Consider the following 18,243-nt stretch of genomic DNA (forward strand, 5'->3'; position numbering starts at 1 on the left):
TTAGAAATATAAAATGAGCTCTTTGTAATGTATTATTTACAATATTACGACATGCTAAAGGAAAATAGCAAAAAAACTGTATTGTATTACTTTTATCGAGACTTGATATTACAGTTAATATGATCTAAACATTTTAGAAATGGCAAAAACGTGTCTTGATACGAAATCAACCATGTGTCCTGTTCATGTATCCTTTGATGTTAAAATGCTGAGAAAAAAAATCAAGGTATATTCTGAACTTAAAATGGGGTATAAAATAACTGAATGATTTTTTCCAACCGTGACTTAATTTTACTTAGCAAATATTTCGTGTGCTGACATCGTGAGTTCAGTCCAGTTACAACAAATGCCAGGATTATTTACTACTTCAAGTTCCTAGTCATAGAGCCGATAGACGGATGGTTGGACTTGGCTACCTACATTAATAGTTCATGCGATCTCTGACCAGTATTATGTAGCTAATTACTATTATTCTTATCTTTTATCAAACTACTTCTTACCAGTTCTAAATTAGTTACCAAACGCTTATAGGTTTGAAGCCTGATGTAGACTGATTACCACAGTGCAGTCTTATTGTGAACATTATCATTTTAAGACCCATTACAAAACGATATATCATGTGCCTCTATTAACAGTAATATATTATTTAATTAGCCTCACAGTGTGTATGTTTCTTAGACTCCAACGTCTCACTTGGAGCGTATTCGTTTAAGTTACATTAACGTAATGTGTAAATAATTTGAAGCAAGACATCAGGTAAGTGAAATGCGTATGAATGTCTCACAGAAAAAAGGCGTTTTCTAGATAATTTGGCAAACCTTTGCCTTGGCCTAGAACTTTGTTCACATAAAGTAACATGTGTCCTATTTATTAGTTAAGAGTTATTAAAAAGCCGTGTCCCGAAGCAGCTGTTAAATTTCATTTCGCCCTATATATACATAATTTTAACATAAAAGTTAAGAAATCAAAATATTTGTTTGATTTATGCAAGATAAACTTGCAAAGTAGTTCAAATGTACAGATTTTGGAGGAAGAAATATAACGTGGAAATGCTGTATACGCTATAACAGCGGATGTGTATATAGGTTTCACAATGGTCGGCATCAACCGCTCTTTATATATATTGGCAGCACGGTAGACTTGTCTTAATATTTGTCAAGAAGCTTCAGTACCTAATTAATCCCACAGTCATAATTGCATGTCCATAACTAACTATTACTAACAATTAATGTACAATGAAACAATGATGCTATGATATTGGTATTCCGCATGCCTTGTTTTTATATTTACCCTTCTGGTGGCAAGTGATTCTACCTTTGCGACCAGTGCAGACCAAGATCAGCCTGCAGGTCCGTGCAGTCTGACCATGGTCTGCACTGTTCGCTATTCAGTCAGTAAATGTTCAGGGAAATGCCCTTTAAATGATATGTAGTACTGCCCAAATTGAATAATGGACCAGTCTATTTTAGAAATATAGAAGAGTAAGGATTAAAAACAATATCATTAAATGTAACCATGCTAAATAAAAACTTCGCTGTCCACAGAAATATTCTGCACTCACCTCAAAGATGCGGGACAGGAGCGCGAAGCTCTAGCAGTGCACTTGGTCTCCTAGTACATTATTACAGTGTGTAATCATGTTGTGTAAAGCAATTTTGTGATTAACATTTTCTAATCATGGTCTGGTATTTGCTGTATATATCCAGAAGTTTTAGAAAAAATCTGTGTGAAGAATATTTTGCCAAAAAAGCATAGGTGCGATTGCAAGGTAACCAAGTGTATTAAGAAATAAAGACAGTATAAACATGAGCACTAAACGAAACACAACTGCTCAAAGAGAATCATTTAAATTTATTATGGTTATAAGATCCGAATATAATGTTGAAGATCTACGAAAATAGGACTTTTATGATAGTGAGATCATCACTGTAAACATTAAATTGTTTACTTCGTGTTTGTCGATTTCTCATCCTTGTTTAGCTTTCGGTGTAACAAATTTATGGGATGTAACCTTTTTTATGATATTTTATTGCACTGATACATTAAGAGCAACTTTTGCCAAGTAGAAAGTGTGATTAACTTGATGAGGCAAAATCAACAGGAGCTCTGTATGGAACTACTTCAACTCGTTAATGATGTCCACCACAAACACGATAAAAGTGAGGTCGAATTTGGTTAGTGGTCTTTTCATGTGCATCCTCTATAACACGTGTGATGTAAACTTTTGAGGGATATGCAATTAAGATTGTTGGTTACCATTACAAAGCTTCCAGAAGAGTTATATACTTGACATTGGCCTCGTGCTTTCAGGTCAACCAGTGAATGTCTATCCGACCCACTTGAATGTGTCAATACCAAAACCAGTTGTTGACCTTTCCTTTTGATGAAATATTTGATAAAGACATAAGTGCTCTAAAGAAGAGGCCATGACTAAAACAAGTTACTTATCCCGGTAGAGAGATGAATTGTCATTAACATGCCGCCTGTGTGAGTGACGAACAAAGGTTAATTGGCAATATACTGAGATAATCTCCGTCGAATGCAAATCAACAAGTATAGGCATTTTCATTACTTTAGGTCAAAACGTATGAAGGTAATGAATGATCTATAGAGAATACACTAACTTACAGGGCATGTTTTATAAAATAAAAACTAAACACTTATGAATAATAAAACGAAGCCAGATTGCTTCATTCAACGACAAATCATTGTTTGGGATATATTATCTCTTAGATATAAAAGTACATACAATAATATTTCAAGTAATATAAAATATTTACGCAATAATGGTTCAAAATTCATCTCTGATATTTGCTTTAAAAATATTTGTGAACCTAGACATAAAATAACATTTGTATTTGTATACAAGGATTGTACGTAAATGGAGTTCTAGTTTTACCATTTTTATGTCAAATTTCTCCTGGGTTCCAGATGATGTTGTACCGGATCGTGTAAGTTTTATAATCATAGTGTTCAAAAAATTAAGTTGATTTGTAAAAAGCATGTGACTCTCACATTCCAGGTAGGCAGAAACTCCAGCATTCTGACAATTCTTGCCTCGGAACATTTCCGAGACAGGTTTCCTATCATGTTAACAATCTTATCATAGCCGACATCTTAATCAAACGCCAACACTAATACTTCAAATATATCCACCCTACAAAACATCAGTGCATGTCTCTTCTCTCTAAAGCTCTATATGCATGCCTAAGTAACATGTTGAAAATAAAGTAATGTTAGAGCGGTTTACAAATGATTACCTATCATGTAGCTGGACAATTTCTTTTAATCTTTACTGACTTCAGTATAAAGATACATGTTTCTTATAAATAACTTATTTATATCATTCTAAAATCTGCCTATCCGCCATCTTTTGTGTATTTTCTTTTAATTTACAGTAAATATAAAGTATAAAGATATTACATAAAAATGTTTATCCAACAAAGTGGATACTATATAAGAATAGGCATACAGACGCCGTTTTTCTTGTGTTTTGTCTAGATATTTTGGTAAGCTTTTGCCAAATGACAAGCATGTTGTTATAATCTGTTGTTATGTGGTAAATTACTATTAAACATGCTGTAAACACGTGTTTAATACACAAGCTTTGCTGTCAGAAAGTTTAATGGAGCGAGTACTTTTCACACTGCAGTAATATAAGTGATTCCATTTGATGTTCTTATTTATAATTTTTGCGTGCAGCAAGAAAAACGTAGTACTGCTATCAAAGAACTGCCAATCCTTCTGTCACGGAGATAGGTAAAAATAGTTGGCACATTCGCTGAACGACATCATTAAATAATTAATTATACAGATATTAATGTTAGTGCATTACTCATACTTCTGCTCGTAGTCTGCAATAATAATCAATCTTTCTGTTATGCTGATCGTATAACGCAATATTTTGTCGTGTTTTTGTCGTGTCGACAAACGAAAGGAGGCAAAGCTTTAAAACGTTTCTGTTGTAGACTGTTGTAATAAATTTCCCGGAACCACGCCAAGTAGATGAAGAAAACAACGACTGTCATATAATATTTTACAACTATAGCTGACCAAGTCAAAATTTCTGTCAGGGGATTCCAATTCAGAGTTTTTCATACATACTTTTAAGATTTGTAATTTTAGGAAAACAGCTTTCTCTTAAAACTTAAATAATAACCTATAAAATCGAATAGCAGACATCCATAACACGATTTTGAATGTTTCATTTATATGACAACAACCTCATTCATAAACAAATTAATTACGTTTTTGTATCTAAGGTATGTTTGTATATACATAGCCAGAAGTTACAAATCATTTATTTGATCATGTTTACTTTGTCACTTTGCGTAACGAAGAAAACATGTTTCCCAGCAATCATCTATCTATCAAGTCTTTCTGTTTTTCCCATTTCATGCAACCTTCAAAGAAAAATGTCGAAAATATTACATTGGTGTCATCTGTCTTGACGTGAATAACCCTTAAAGGAAAATGCCTGTCTTTATGTGCTGTTAAAAATATGTAGAAAACGCATTTCATTCAAATAAGCATTATTTGCGAATTTATTATATAAAGTAAATATATGTTTTCAATATAACTACTAAACCTACGAGAAAAAAATGTCTTTCACCATTCTAATGCTCATTTTTCATTTTTTTATTCTATATACATGAAGCATCTACATACAGCTTCGTCTGTTTCAAATTGACCCAATGATCCAGGACCATACAGTGGGTGTCTATAAGAGCATTTGAATGTAACAAACCTATTTGTAGACTTGCCCTTGCCGGGCGGATCATCCTTTCGTTAGAAAGAGATTTGTGCTTTAAACAAAAGACGAAGTAGAGTGATTATACATTGAATATGAAACAGTTTGATTCTATAGCAACAGTTCAGAGGCTTTCCCGTTTTCATTGTCGTATTTCTTAAATGACTAGGACAGTGAACTTTACTAAAGCACGAACGAGCAAAATGGGCGTCCTCATTCAGTACAATCTTACCGACCTCGCTATGTTGTCTGATACTATACTTGGTTCAGAAAGGGTTTGGAACCGTACATTTGAATGCATGTTATTTCAAAAAAATAATATCTGTGTTTATTATATCAAGTTCATTAGCAGTTTAATTCCTTTTTCTGTTGTATTTAATGTTTATAATCATGGGCAGATCCTCAGGCAGATATTTGTTCAGAGACAACAGTAATAGTAAATATTTACATAGTTATGTGTCGAGCAAAAATGTGTATAAATATTTTGACACCTCGTGATTACGAAATTGTGTCTATGCCAGCAAAATCCATTTTACTCGAACGTTTCTTTTTTGTTTTTTGTTTTTTTGTTTAAACAAATTGAAGACTTTGGTTACATAGACAAAATCAACGTCTGTGAAAACGTATACGATGTAAGTCAAACCTGTCTATAAAGACCGCCTTTGGAAGAGCTAAAATGTGGTCTTAACTGGGAGGTGGTCTTTACTCACAGGTTAAATTACACTGTAAATGTTTAAACGAGAAACAAAAATGTGATCTTTAGAGCCAGGTGGTCTCTGTTCAGAGGTGGTCTTTAACACAGGTTTGACTGTATTATAAAAGTAAAGGCTGGAAGGTGAATGGATAAGAAAACAGTGAAACTTACAGAGAAATTAATGAAGATGTGGAACAACACGTTGCTGTTAATGAAATCCAACTCAAGAGATGAAGTTGAGCCTGTTTCTGTCAGATATGTTTCTTTGCGTCGTTAGAGCAGTTGTTCTCAAATGAAAAAAAATCAAAGAGAAAAAATGTAGGGTAGAAGTTTATTTTAATAATATCGAAGCAAACATGACTATACTTATATATATGTTGATCTAATTATATTAGGAATATAAGGGGCAACCCAAATTATACTGAAGATTTTATAAAATGGGAATCTGAATGGGGATTACATAAGACATTCCTCATTGATTGTGACATTGCTTATTGGCGTCACAGCTTAATAACAGAAGTATCAGTCGCCACAGAGACAATGATTGTTGCACACATAGAATATATATAGTAACGAAACTATGTTAAGAAAACTGTAACCCATTGTTCAAAAGGAAATTTAGTTTAATACTATAATTCGTCTTATGACTGAGTTGTCTGTAATGAAATGATGTATGATACTTTAACAACGCAATATAACATATGAAATGCTTCAAAAATAGTTTTAAACCAGCCGTCGAGGCCGCTGTCTTCATACCATCTCGGTACAGACACATCAACACTGACATTAAAGTTTGAGCAATTCAAATTTCATTACGTAACATATCATTTAATGTCATGGCTGTACAATATTACGGCTTTAATATATTCTAGGAATTTTGATTATAATCATGATTTTATTGCTAGACATATTATGAGAAAGCAATAATCATATAACAGGATATGGTATATTAACAATATAATATGGCTTGCCAACCACATGCACTGAAACTGACAGCTGTTTTCCTTCATGGACCTTTTTCAGAGTATTTGTAGTATGTGTTTCAAACTCAGATATTTACATCGAGTGTAGAGAAACATTTTTAAAAATTACTTTCATTAGTTTTCTGTTGTTGATTAATCATATGGCCTGTTATAGATACAAATGACTGAATTTTAACGTAACACTTTCAGTGAAAAATTTTAAATATGAGATATGATCGATGTAAATCTGTTTACAAGAGAGAACACTTTTGCGCAATAAACTATTCCTGCTTTCTGTACGACATCTTACATCTAAGATAAGTCTTTTGATAAAAATAACGTCCAATTAATGTGCTTGTATATATTTGGATCAAAATAACGTTCAATTAAATTGGAAGTAAATGGGTCTAATTACAAGAAAAAGTTATTATGCAAAATACACTCCTATACTGCAGTTCATATACATTCATAGCATTTCTAAGATAAACATTCTATCACATGCACAATCTTATCTTAACCGGTATCTTAATTAAATGCCAAAGCTAATAAGTTGCTGTATCCACATCATGCTAAGCACCCTCAAGGCACCGCGCTATGTATATAGTAACGTATTGTAATGTTTCATTCATTTTACCGCCATTTTTCAAGAATCCGTCGATCGCCTTCGTCTAAGATTTTTTTTTGTCATGGAAGGAGCATAGATATTCCTATACTGCGTATATAACTTCGTTAGAGACATAGAAAAGGTTATTTAATATTATAATACTGGTGAAATGGTACTATAGGCACATTACGAGAAAAATACTGTCAAAAGGTATCATGAAATTTACAAGAAGAATATTTATAGAATATGTAGGATAGGCAGGAACAGTTGATTAGTATTATTTTAGATAATTTGGCAAGCTACTGACACTGACTAACACTTGGTGTGTTCGGTATGTCGTTATATATAGTAAATCACTAATAAACACACCGTAAACATATGTTTGGTGCTCGTAAAAAGTTTATGATGCGAATAATTGAGTAAATATCTTTTCAGAAAAGATGGTCTCCGGAACAGTCTTTATATAGGTTTCCCTTCGCAATTTGTACTTACTCCTGAACATAAGATGTCAGAAATTCACATATTTGCTTGATTCTTGATTTCTGTCAGATAAATTGGCATACCCTGAATAATTACATAGCACTGCGTAGTACTCCTATAGCCTTATAAATCTAGGTACGTATATACCCAGAGGTACGGAAAATAAGAAATAAACATGACCTTTTTTCTGGACAGAAAAAAATGGTTAGAATTCATGATTATATAATCTCTGTAACAGACATTAATATAAGAATATTACTCATTGTTTGTACTTTCAATCAACGTGTTTTCGTAGGGAATGTAAAATCCAGACCAGCAGTTATAGGGTTTTGTAGAAATGTAATATTTGCAATAAATTACTAGTTTTGAAATAACTTTATATACAAGAAAAAGTACAGTTTTAATAAAATTCGTTGTAAATCTGTTAAAACCATGAAATAATATTTTACAGTTTACAAAATTTTGATAACTTCATTGGTAGAATATCTCATAAACAACTCCTTTCAGTGTTTGCACACAAAATATGTTTTACATAGCCACAAGTTACAAGTCATCTGTTTGAAGTTTCTTTCTTTACGTGTTTATTTTGTCAAATTTTGTTACTAAGAAAATAACCCTCGAAGCAAGGGTAATATAACAATATTATTTAAATGAAACATTGAGAGAGGTAAATGTTACAAAAACACGAGAAACCGTGATCTGTAGGAACGGCGCATGAATCATATAATGAAACCAAATAACTTAATTAAAAAAATTCTATCCTTACATAACAAAATATCTCATTTTGTTAAATAAAATCTAGAATATTCACCCGTGGAAAGTCTTAAAGAAATAACTTACAAAAATCGTAGAAGCACTAAATTAACAAAAGGACAGACGTACAGACATGCATACAAGCGAAGGTACATATAAACATCCGGAGGTATACTATAAAATAAGCAAATATGACCATACGTTTTTATGACAATGAATGCACCACTGAAGATCTACCTTAATATTAAATTCTTACTAAGCTTTAGCCTCTCCTGTCAGTATTTTTTAAATGAAATATTCTATGGTGTTAAGAACTCATACGAGTGCCAAAGGAGGTCAAATAGAATATAAATAATACATTTTTATGTCACTTAATACATCTGGTGTATTAAATTGCTTTTATTTCCCAGACATGTATTGCATGTATCAGAGCAGTTGCCTAGTATTCTCTTTGAATGTTTCATAACATATTGGTAAGGTGTAATTAAAATAGAAGGTATTTGGTGCAAAGCTTTCATATGGAGCACCTCTCCACTTGACAATGTCCCGATGTTCTCAGGCCATACAGTGGGTGTCTGTTTGGCCACTTGAATGTGTCAATATCGGAACTGATGTGATAGTCTTGCTAAGTGGATTTCTCTTGAAAAAGTAGTTGATAGAAAGTGACGTACTTTAAACAAAACACGACATTTTCTTGATAGTTCGTACTATAGTATAAAAGTATTTGTTATATTAATATGAGTCATAGGTTAATTGGCAGATAATTGCAGTATCTTGAAGGGGTTTACATGTGCATCACAAATTATTGCTTGTCCCTTATTTACCATCATGCAAAATGGTCAGAAAACATTACATTTGGGTTACTTCATTATCAGTCTCAGCATATTCGAAAAGCCATGCTACTGTGCACTTCGTTGAAAAAAGGGGAAAAGGGAGTCACTGAAAATTGTGGTAATGATATATAATTGTTCAGGTGTACACTGGTGAGTTGTAAAACAAGAACAAATTTCTGTAATTGATTATATCTAAAATGAACTGCGGCAATAAATATATAATTATTTAATATTGAGTCTAGTATTTCAAATCTAGCAGCTAAGTTGTATAAATATTTTGACATCTCACATATAGGAAGTTTAGAATGAACAAAACATATAACAGGAAACGAGAAGTTGATGTATGGCTCTACAGACAAAAAAGTGTGTTTAAGTTATATAACATTTTGATTTGTAGTATAAATTCAAGGCGAAACGAAAACATTTTTCATATGCATTAACATCTGTCAAAATGATATAATCAGACAAAAGCAGAGCAAGCTACGAAGCGTAATCAGAAGATAAAAGCATTAAAATACACCAGGGAATATTAATAATGCAAAATAAATTTCTAATAACTTGCAAAAAGCGAAGAAAAAGAGGTTCTGGAACAGCAGCAACACAGACATTTGGTGTAAAACATTATTCCAGGAATGCAATAATATACTAATATCAAGATAATTGTACATCGTGATGCTGTAAATACTTCTGTCAGGATGACTTTTTGCCAACAAAGTCAATGCGTGCACGTTTATTTTTGTTTAATTTTGTTCCGACTACTGACAAGACAGTACATGAAATGTGATGTAATTCTTGGCCTCTGCAATACTTGATCAAGACAAACCGTGTCTGTTTTAATTAGAACGCCTTCTTTTCATATTAACTGACAGAAGACCCTATACTTCAGGCTTGCATGTCACGGAGCAGCGTTTCTTTTTCTTTAGCACCCTTTACATTAACATTTTCTTCCTTTCTAAATGTATAAAAACTTCAAGGAGCTGAAACGTATGTAACATCAGAATGTCGTTTAAGTGTCGTGTATCGTTAGATATGTCATATTAAATCTGCATAAATGCATACTGATATCTTTCTTTTCAATGTTTGTATTTGTTCAAAAATATATTAAACCAGCTGATCGCAACTTAACTGAAGTTAATGTACATCTGCACATATAATTATGTGACATAATCTGAAATTGATTCTGCAGTTGCGATTTTCCTGTAAACATGTTTTCTTTTCTTTTTTCAAAGAAGCAGGGCAGGTAACTTAGTACAGATGTAATTAACTTGAACAAATCAACAAATCGGTCCTTGAAAGCCAGTCTTTCATGCGACTTGTTGATGTAGTCTGGTAATTAAATGTTATGCACTATTACAGGGATGAGCACCAAGGTTTAAGGGTTGAGCTGAAAGCTTCATTTGCACTGTTGAAAATATATAGTAATGTTTACATATCCTTTACGTTGTTCTTTTTTTCAATGTGGTCATATTCTTTGAGATGTCGGCCAAAAAGACAAAATATGAAATCATTGAGTTTATTAGAAAAACAATGACTTTTAAATTTCTGATGGGATAATGGTTCATTGGAATAACTAAAAATATAAAATGTACGTCAGAATGGTAGTAATGTATTCTGGACAGTGTTTTATTCATATTTTCAGTCATTCATATCACCAAAGTCAGATATCTTAATTATTTTGTTCTTTAACTTCAAACTTTAAAACTAATATAATCCGATTTCGTGTTTTATTGTTTTGGAATGTAATTTTGCTGAAGCTACATTACAACTCGTGTAATTTCATGAAAGATAAGTATTTCTATGATTCTTAGATGGCATCTCAATTTAAACGCCACAAAATTATCGGCGTCTTTATTAATACATCATATATGTAATGTCTTTTGAAATGCATGTCACTTTATTTGATAGTAGAAGTGAGAAATGCTTCAAATTCTATCCATTTGATCATGCGGATATTAATATACAAAGCTATTACTCATAATATATGTAAATATGGAGCCGTGTAAATCAATTATAAGCATACTCTTTCCTTTAGAATATCCGTTTTCAATTATATGATACTGTTATCTCATCAGTGTGGAATGTCTTATCGCTATCACAGATTTCTAGATGACGTCATTTATAAACATGATTAATTCTCAGTTCTTTGAAGAATGTACTATTTCATGTTTAATTTGTAAGTTTTCATAATGAAGAAAACACGTTTCCCAGCAGACGTCATTTTATAATGCCAATCTGGTTGTGTCATTTCAAGTAATCTTAAATTGTAAACTAAAATAAACAAAAGCAACAGCAACATATTCGTGACGAATGCTTACCACAAATATTCTCGCATACCGGATGTTCATCTTGGTTCCCCTCGACTGTGCTGAACCTCTTGCAAATTAATATATATGACTGCCGATAGGAAATAATCTTCTGCTGGTTATAATTTATGAATGCAAAAAATTATAACCCGCATTTAGGAAAAACAACATTTGCGGTGGGTAAACTATATGTGATATGTGTAGATTTTGAAAATATATTACTAAATGTAAACGAGAATACAGTAAAACAGAAATGAGCCGCGCCATGGGAAAACCAACATAGTGGGTTTGCGGCCAGCATGGATCCAGACCAGCCTGCGCATCCGCGCAGTCAGGTCAGGATCCTTGCTGTTCGCTTTTAAAGCCTATTGTAATTAGAGAAACCGTAAGCGAACAGCATGGATCCTGACCAGACTACGCGGATGCGCAAGCTGGCCTGGATCCATGCTGGTCGCAAACCCACTATGTTGGTTTTAAAATGGCACGGCTCATTAATGTACAAATAGATAGACAGGAACACAGACAAAACGTAAACAATCGAAGCCTCATTCATTAGTTTGATAAAAAGAAAGATATAAGAATTTCTGAAATTGTTTTTTTTTATGACTGTAAGCATTAATCTTATTCTGTTACGCCTCAAAATGGCAGCAGTGCAACTTACGTAGTTCTATAGTAACAACCAAATTTCATTAGACACAATTCCATTTTGTAGCAAAGTACCAAAACGTATTCGATATGTGCACATCAACTACAAAATGGCTTTAATGAAAATGTAATGCATCCCTATAATTGATTGGAATATTATTTTGATGAACGATATCGTCGTAAAAACAAGAGAACAGTGACGGTCATTTTTCATTAAATTTTGATCTTGAGTATATTATGACCCTAGAATACCATTTGAACAAACATGAGAGCTTAAAGTGAAAGGATTCTCCTAATCCCATTTTGGTGAACACAAGTAAGACGTCATTATCAACACGAAGAGAATGGGGATCATGTTGTTGATAAAACAACCAAAATTCATTTCATTCTACGTTTCTTACAAATCTTGTGCACCATAAGTATGATTTGTCGCTACCAAAATTCGACATGTGTATGTGTAACAGCTGGATTTTTTAAATAGCGACAAGCGCAGTATAGGGAGAGCAGAGTTTGAACAAAGTCATATTCATAACTTGCAAATCCATATCTTTTTCGTGCTAACAAAAGTAGCATTTACTTCGTCTGATTTAGTGCATTAGCTTCTTTCCATATTAACCGTATGTTTTATGTTTATTTCTTCAACATCTTTTCGTTTTCACATTTGAAATTGATCTATAGATGCAATTAAGATTGGCGGTATCTAGTGCACAGCTTTCACGCAAGTCTTAAAGAAGTAAACATCCACTTAACCAGCATGGCAGAACATTTTAAACTTATCAGTTTCATTGTTTTCTATTCAAATTGTAATAAATACCACAGCAAGGCTTTAGCGATTATATAATAATATATACACTGTGGTATGAAATGTGAACATGTGTCGAATGTCGAATATTTCGAGGTAAAACATACTCTTTTATCTAAAAATTAAATCTTACTTACAGACTTATCTGAGATTTATTAATAAGCGTGTACATTTGCAGTACTGGCGTAGAAACTCATCCAGTTGCAGCAAATTTCAAAACAATAAGTTTTTCCTGGTATATCAACAATGCAATCTTAGGCGGCATCTTCATAAAAAGCCACCGTTGATAGTCTTACAAGTCATGCATTGCTGCTCTGTTTGTTGTCTTGTAGGCGAGTTTGCAATTTCACTTGTCTCCAGTAAGGGAGGAATACATACATTAGAAAAAAACTAGCTCAGTTTCTAAACAACAACATGTATATTATAATACCTTTATACTATTTTAATCACTAAGATATTAATGTCATTGCATTTACTCAAAGAATACATTAGTTTTCAATGTAGGCAGGCACAATGTTCCACCCAATCTGACTAAAGTACATCTCCTATTGGAGGCAGTAAACAGTTTTCTGAGCTCCTCAGCCTAGAGTCGCCTACCTAACTTTCAAAACCTCACACAAAAGTCTGTAACCACACACCTGAAATAAAGATATTGCAACATTAACATCACTGTATGTCTATCGTTACAAACCATCTACAATACATCTCTAATATCTAGTTTTCTGTTTACAAGACCTGAATTTTGTGCTCTCCCGGTCGCGGAAACTGATGACGAAAAAAGCTAAATTTGCCAATTTTTAAATCGCTGCAGAAAATTTCCTGAAAATTATAGCCCCAACTGCTACACTGTTCCATACTCCAGTAACACTGTAAAATCTGAAAATAAGCTCAAATATATGTGCCATCCGTACCGTTTCTTCACTGTTCCAGTTTTCCTGAGGTCCCTGCTAAAATGACAACCCCACTTTAAGCTAGCTCAGAGGAAGCATGTATACGCTCCTGCAAGTCATTACGTCATACTATCAAGATCAAGGCTACTCAACTGATTTTGTTTAAATAAGTGAAACTCAATTCTAGCCGCTGAAACTTCAATTCTAGCAATTATTATAATTTAGAAGTTCAAATATGCACTTCATTCCGTAAATTGCCTCTTATTTGTAAATTTCACCCCGGCCAATTCGACACTAACGGCTCAAAACTGTTTACTGCCTCCATTACGCTACGCATACGATCTGAGAACGACCTATTCATAGCCTCGTTCTGGCGACCCTTTCGCTAGCCAATCAGAGCTTAACTTACAAAATTTAGCAAATTACCTGTAGCCTTGTCTTTTGATATTTACAATTCTTATGTCGGAATATGTCAGATAGACGGTTAGCTCTGGCGTAGGCCACTTGCTTAGTAATCGAGGGGTCCCGAGTTCGAGCCCTGGAATAACTGCACATTTTTCTTACTCTTTGACATTCTAACAAGTCGTCTCATTGGTTAAAATAAAAATAGCAATGCTGGAAATCCAAAATATACAGAAGACGTATGTGAATGGGTCGTTCTCAGATCTTCGTTTAGAAGATCAAGTACTTCAGTCAGATTGATGTTCCACCATAACTCTAGGGAAAATGAAAAAAAAAAGGAAAAACATACAGTTTTTATCTTTGATATTAATATTATGTTAATTTAGAAGAGTTTGAAATAATTTAAATTCATGTACTTTAAGAATCATAAAATACTAATAATTCATCGTTATAGACTGCCTTATCACAGATTATAGATGACGCAATTTATAAACATGATTAATTTCCTACATCACGTATGTTTCTACACAGCTAGAAGTTACAAACCATTTCTTTGAAGATAGTATTATTTCATATTTACTTTGTCAGTTTATGTGGTAAAGAAAACATGTTTGTCAGCAAATCTCAATTTATAGTGTAATCTTGTCATTTTTCGTAACCTTAAAATGATTGTTGTTAAAATAATGTAAGCACAAGAAAGGGCCCCCTTAACATAGATAAATAAAATGCTTTTAATGCGATTGCCGTGGTATCCGAAAATTTGCTGAACGTCAGATGAGTGAGAATGACTTATTCGTAGAATATATTGAGCTACAGAAAAATAGAGAAAAGGGGATTCTTTCTTCAGGCAAACTGAGCATTTACGTCATACAATATGTAGGCGGCATTTACACTTAACAAAAAAAGATAGAACAGCAACTCAGTACATTGTTCACTCGTTTCAAAAGAAAATTAATATGAAATATATAATTGCATTTTGTGATTTTTGTTCACATATTTTCGTCATTTAAATGGCCACTGAACGTTGTTTTTATTAAAATTATCAAACTACGAAAACCTCAATAAAGCGTTACCTTTTGAAAGGTTTACAAAAATGTAGTTTTTATAACGGTCAAATCATCTCTGAAGACATTAAATTGTATACTGCTACATGTGTTTCTATATTTAATCCTTGCTTAGCTTTCTCTGTCAGGACTTTATTTCAACAATTTTATGGGATATTACTTTTTGATGAATGCTGAAGTGCTTGAAGACATAAAACATATAGTTTGATGGAAAATTCAATATAATTGTGAAATTTAAGGAATGCGTTATAAGGGTCAGCTGGGTTAAGAAATGTAACCATCTTTTAACTTTTCAAAACAAATCTGCTGTTTAATGTAATATTTACACACCTGGTTATGTTACGTTTTATAGGTTCTTTCACAGCAAGAAGCATATGCTCTACATCTATTTCCATAAGTTGTTTTCTATAAACATTAGACACTGATAGATGCAATTAAGACCGGTGGCATCTGGTGCAAAGCTTTCACTTTAGAAGCAAACATCTACTTGAGATTGTCCCGGTGTTTTCGGGTCATACAGTGAGTGTCTGTCTTTACACATCAACATGTCATTATCGAAACCTTTTTTGATGAGCAAATTTAGTGGTTTTCCTGTGGTTAGAACACATTGCAGAGAGACAATGTTTGAAATAAAGGACTTTTGGTCCCAAAACTGATGTCATGTTTAAGCAATTCTAATAGTCCACATTATATGTTTGATTAAGAAATAATGTATAAGAAAACCGTGTTTTAAAGTTGTTAATATACGAAAAGAGGTTATACGTCTGCGGAATAATTTCAAGAGGGCGTAGCCCGAGTGAATTATTCTGGCGACGTATAACCGATTTTGAGAGTATTCATTTAGGTAAAACACGATTTTGCTATACATTATCTCGATTCTAACATGCCCTTAATCAAAACAGTAGATAAAATATAGTAGCGGTCTTTCTTTGTCGCAACAAAAACATTGACGTCATCGCACGTTAACGTGACGTCATTTTAGCGTAAGCGTGTTTTAACAGAAACAAGCATATTAGAATAAACAATATTTTTTTTTGTATTAGACTAGACAAATATTAATTGACCAGATGAAATAAGGTGTAGATCTAGTTTCTTTTCAATGATGTACTTATGTCTGATTACAGACACAAAAATATTTGGAACGAAAAGGTTCTTCTCCTTCGAGTATTTTACAGAAACTGTTCCGTGGCTTCAACAAAGTTTATCATTTCTCTCTCGCCTTGTGTCAAAGTTTGCTATAAAAATGTTAAATTAGACCAATATGTCACAGGGTGAGAAAAATGTGCAGCCAGACCGGGACTCGAACCCGGGGCCTCGGAATACCGTTCCAATGCTCTACCGACTGAGCTACCCGGCCGCCTACACACTTTCTCCCCGTTTTAATATATTTCAAGTTCTATACCGTGACATATTTCCCCACCATTTTGAAATTCGTCCTCGAATTTCAGCGGTTACTTTATATATAAGCAGTTACAGGCGTCGGAGACTAACCAGTGTAATGCCGTCACGGTCCCATGTTGGGTGCCAAATGTCACAGGGTGAGAAAAATGTGCAGCCAGACCGGGACTCGAACCCGTGGCCTCGGAATACCGTTCCGGTGCTCTACCGACTGAGCTGTCCGGCCGCCTACACATTTTCTCCCCGTTTTAATATTCCAGTTCTATACCGTGACAAATACATGGTATGATTTTGAAATTAAATGATGTACGTATCAGGTACATGTACACGAAGTTACGGTATTTATTAAAACATGCCGTTGAGCTCATTGTATATTAGTGTACAAGCAATAGGCCTATTGTTCCTCTTAACACTCGAGAAGAGCGTGTGAAAGTCTTAACATATACTTATTCTGCTTACTTCCGAAGACAATAGTGCCAATAAATATTTACATAACCAAGTATCTGGTATTTCAAATCTAGTAAACGTTGTGCTAAAATATTATGATATCATACGTTTAGGAATCTACGCTTGTGCCAGAAAAAATGCATCTGAATTAAACATTTTTTTCAGCTAAATAAATACTATTGTATGTCTGAAAATGTGACAGTTACAGTATTTGAGTATCGGTTCCGATGCTAAATACTTTATGTGAGACTATTCATTTAAAATATTTTCTGAGAAACATCTGTCCAAAGACATACAATAAATAAAGTTCACTGATAACATCCAGGGAAAAGGTTCTGGTAGATAACGATTACGGTGTAAATCCTTAGAAACACATACGGAAAAAATAAATTTGTGAAACCACTTTTTCCGCTACGTTCTGATCCTGGAATCTTACAAAAACTGTAGCTGAAAGATATTTATACGCTGCGACGTTCCATAATTTATCTGTCAGAAATATTTCTTGCGCTGTTGGGTGATATAGATGTCTAGATAAATCAAGTTTTGTGTAAGTGTTTGTCTCGACTTCTGACAATCGTATATCATCAACTAAATTTCCTCCATTTTACCTCTAAAACACATTTTTGAAAAGTCACAGAAACACTAAAATTTACAAAATAAATTAACTAGCCAAAAGTATATGATGGGAGGTCATGGCAAAAAAATCAAAATAACGTCATTGTCCATTGTCATGCGCTGTCGAAAAAGTTTTTGATCTTTGAGTAATATTCAAACAATTTCTAGTAAAAAAAATTCAAAAACTACACCGCAGTATTCCTTTAACTATCTGTATCTTTATGACTGACAATTTGGTTTGTTGCAGTAAAAGGAACATAATATTCAGTATTTTTGAAAGTTTGACATATTATCTTGAACACGTTAATCTGAATTTAAGCTTAATTTCAAATAAAAAAAAACTTCGAGTGATTTTTAAAGTATTTGCAAAAGAGGAAACCGGCGTGCAGTATACAATATCGCGCGTAGTTGTCATTCCCGCGGTAATAACAGCGCATATTCTACAAGTGGCATACAAGTGTCTGGTGATTTGTATGGCATTCATCTCATTTTCCATTATTATCTTGGAAATGAAGACAATCACATGAAAGGATGAGTTTTTACTAAGTTTCGATTTTTTTCTCCGTTTAAAGAGCTGTTTGCACTCAACATTCCAAATTTA

At 33.3% G+C, this 18,243-nt stretch overlaps 1 protein-coding gene and 1 long non-coding RNA gene across 3 annotated transcripts in view; one reads left to right on the forward strand and one right to left on the reverse strand.

Moving 5' to 3' along the window:
• Positions 1–18,243, forward strand: part of LOC123523842 (peroxidasin-like) — a 74,050-nt gene that overhangs the window by 20,324 nt on the left and 35,483 nt on the right. The gene's annotated exons all lie outside the window — the stretch shown is intronic.
• Positions 13,424–13,864, reverse strand: LOC128555824 (uncharacterized). Its single transcript, XR_008370371.1, has 2 exons — positions 13,738–13,864; positions 13,424–13,464 (listed from the first exon to the last, which is right to left on the reverse strand). It is a non-coding gene; the product is annotated as an uncharacterized LOC128555824 (long non-coding RNA).

The sequence above is a fragment of the Mercenaria mercenaria genome, chromosome 3 (genome assembly GCF_021730395.1).
Source record: "Mercenaria mercenaria strain notata chromosome 3, MADL_Memer_1, whole genome shotgun sequence".
Classification (NCBI taxonomy): Eukaryota; Metazoa; Mollusca; class Bivalvia; order Venerida; family Veneridae; genus Mercenaria; species Mercenaria mercenaria.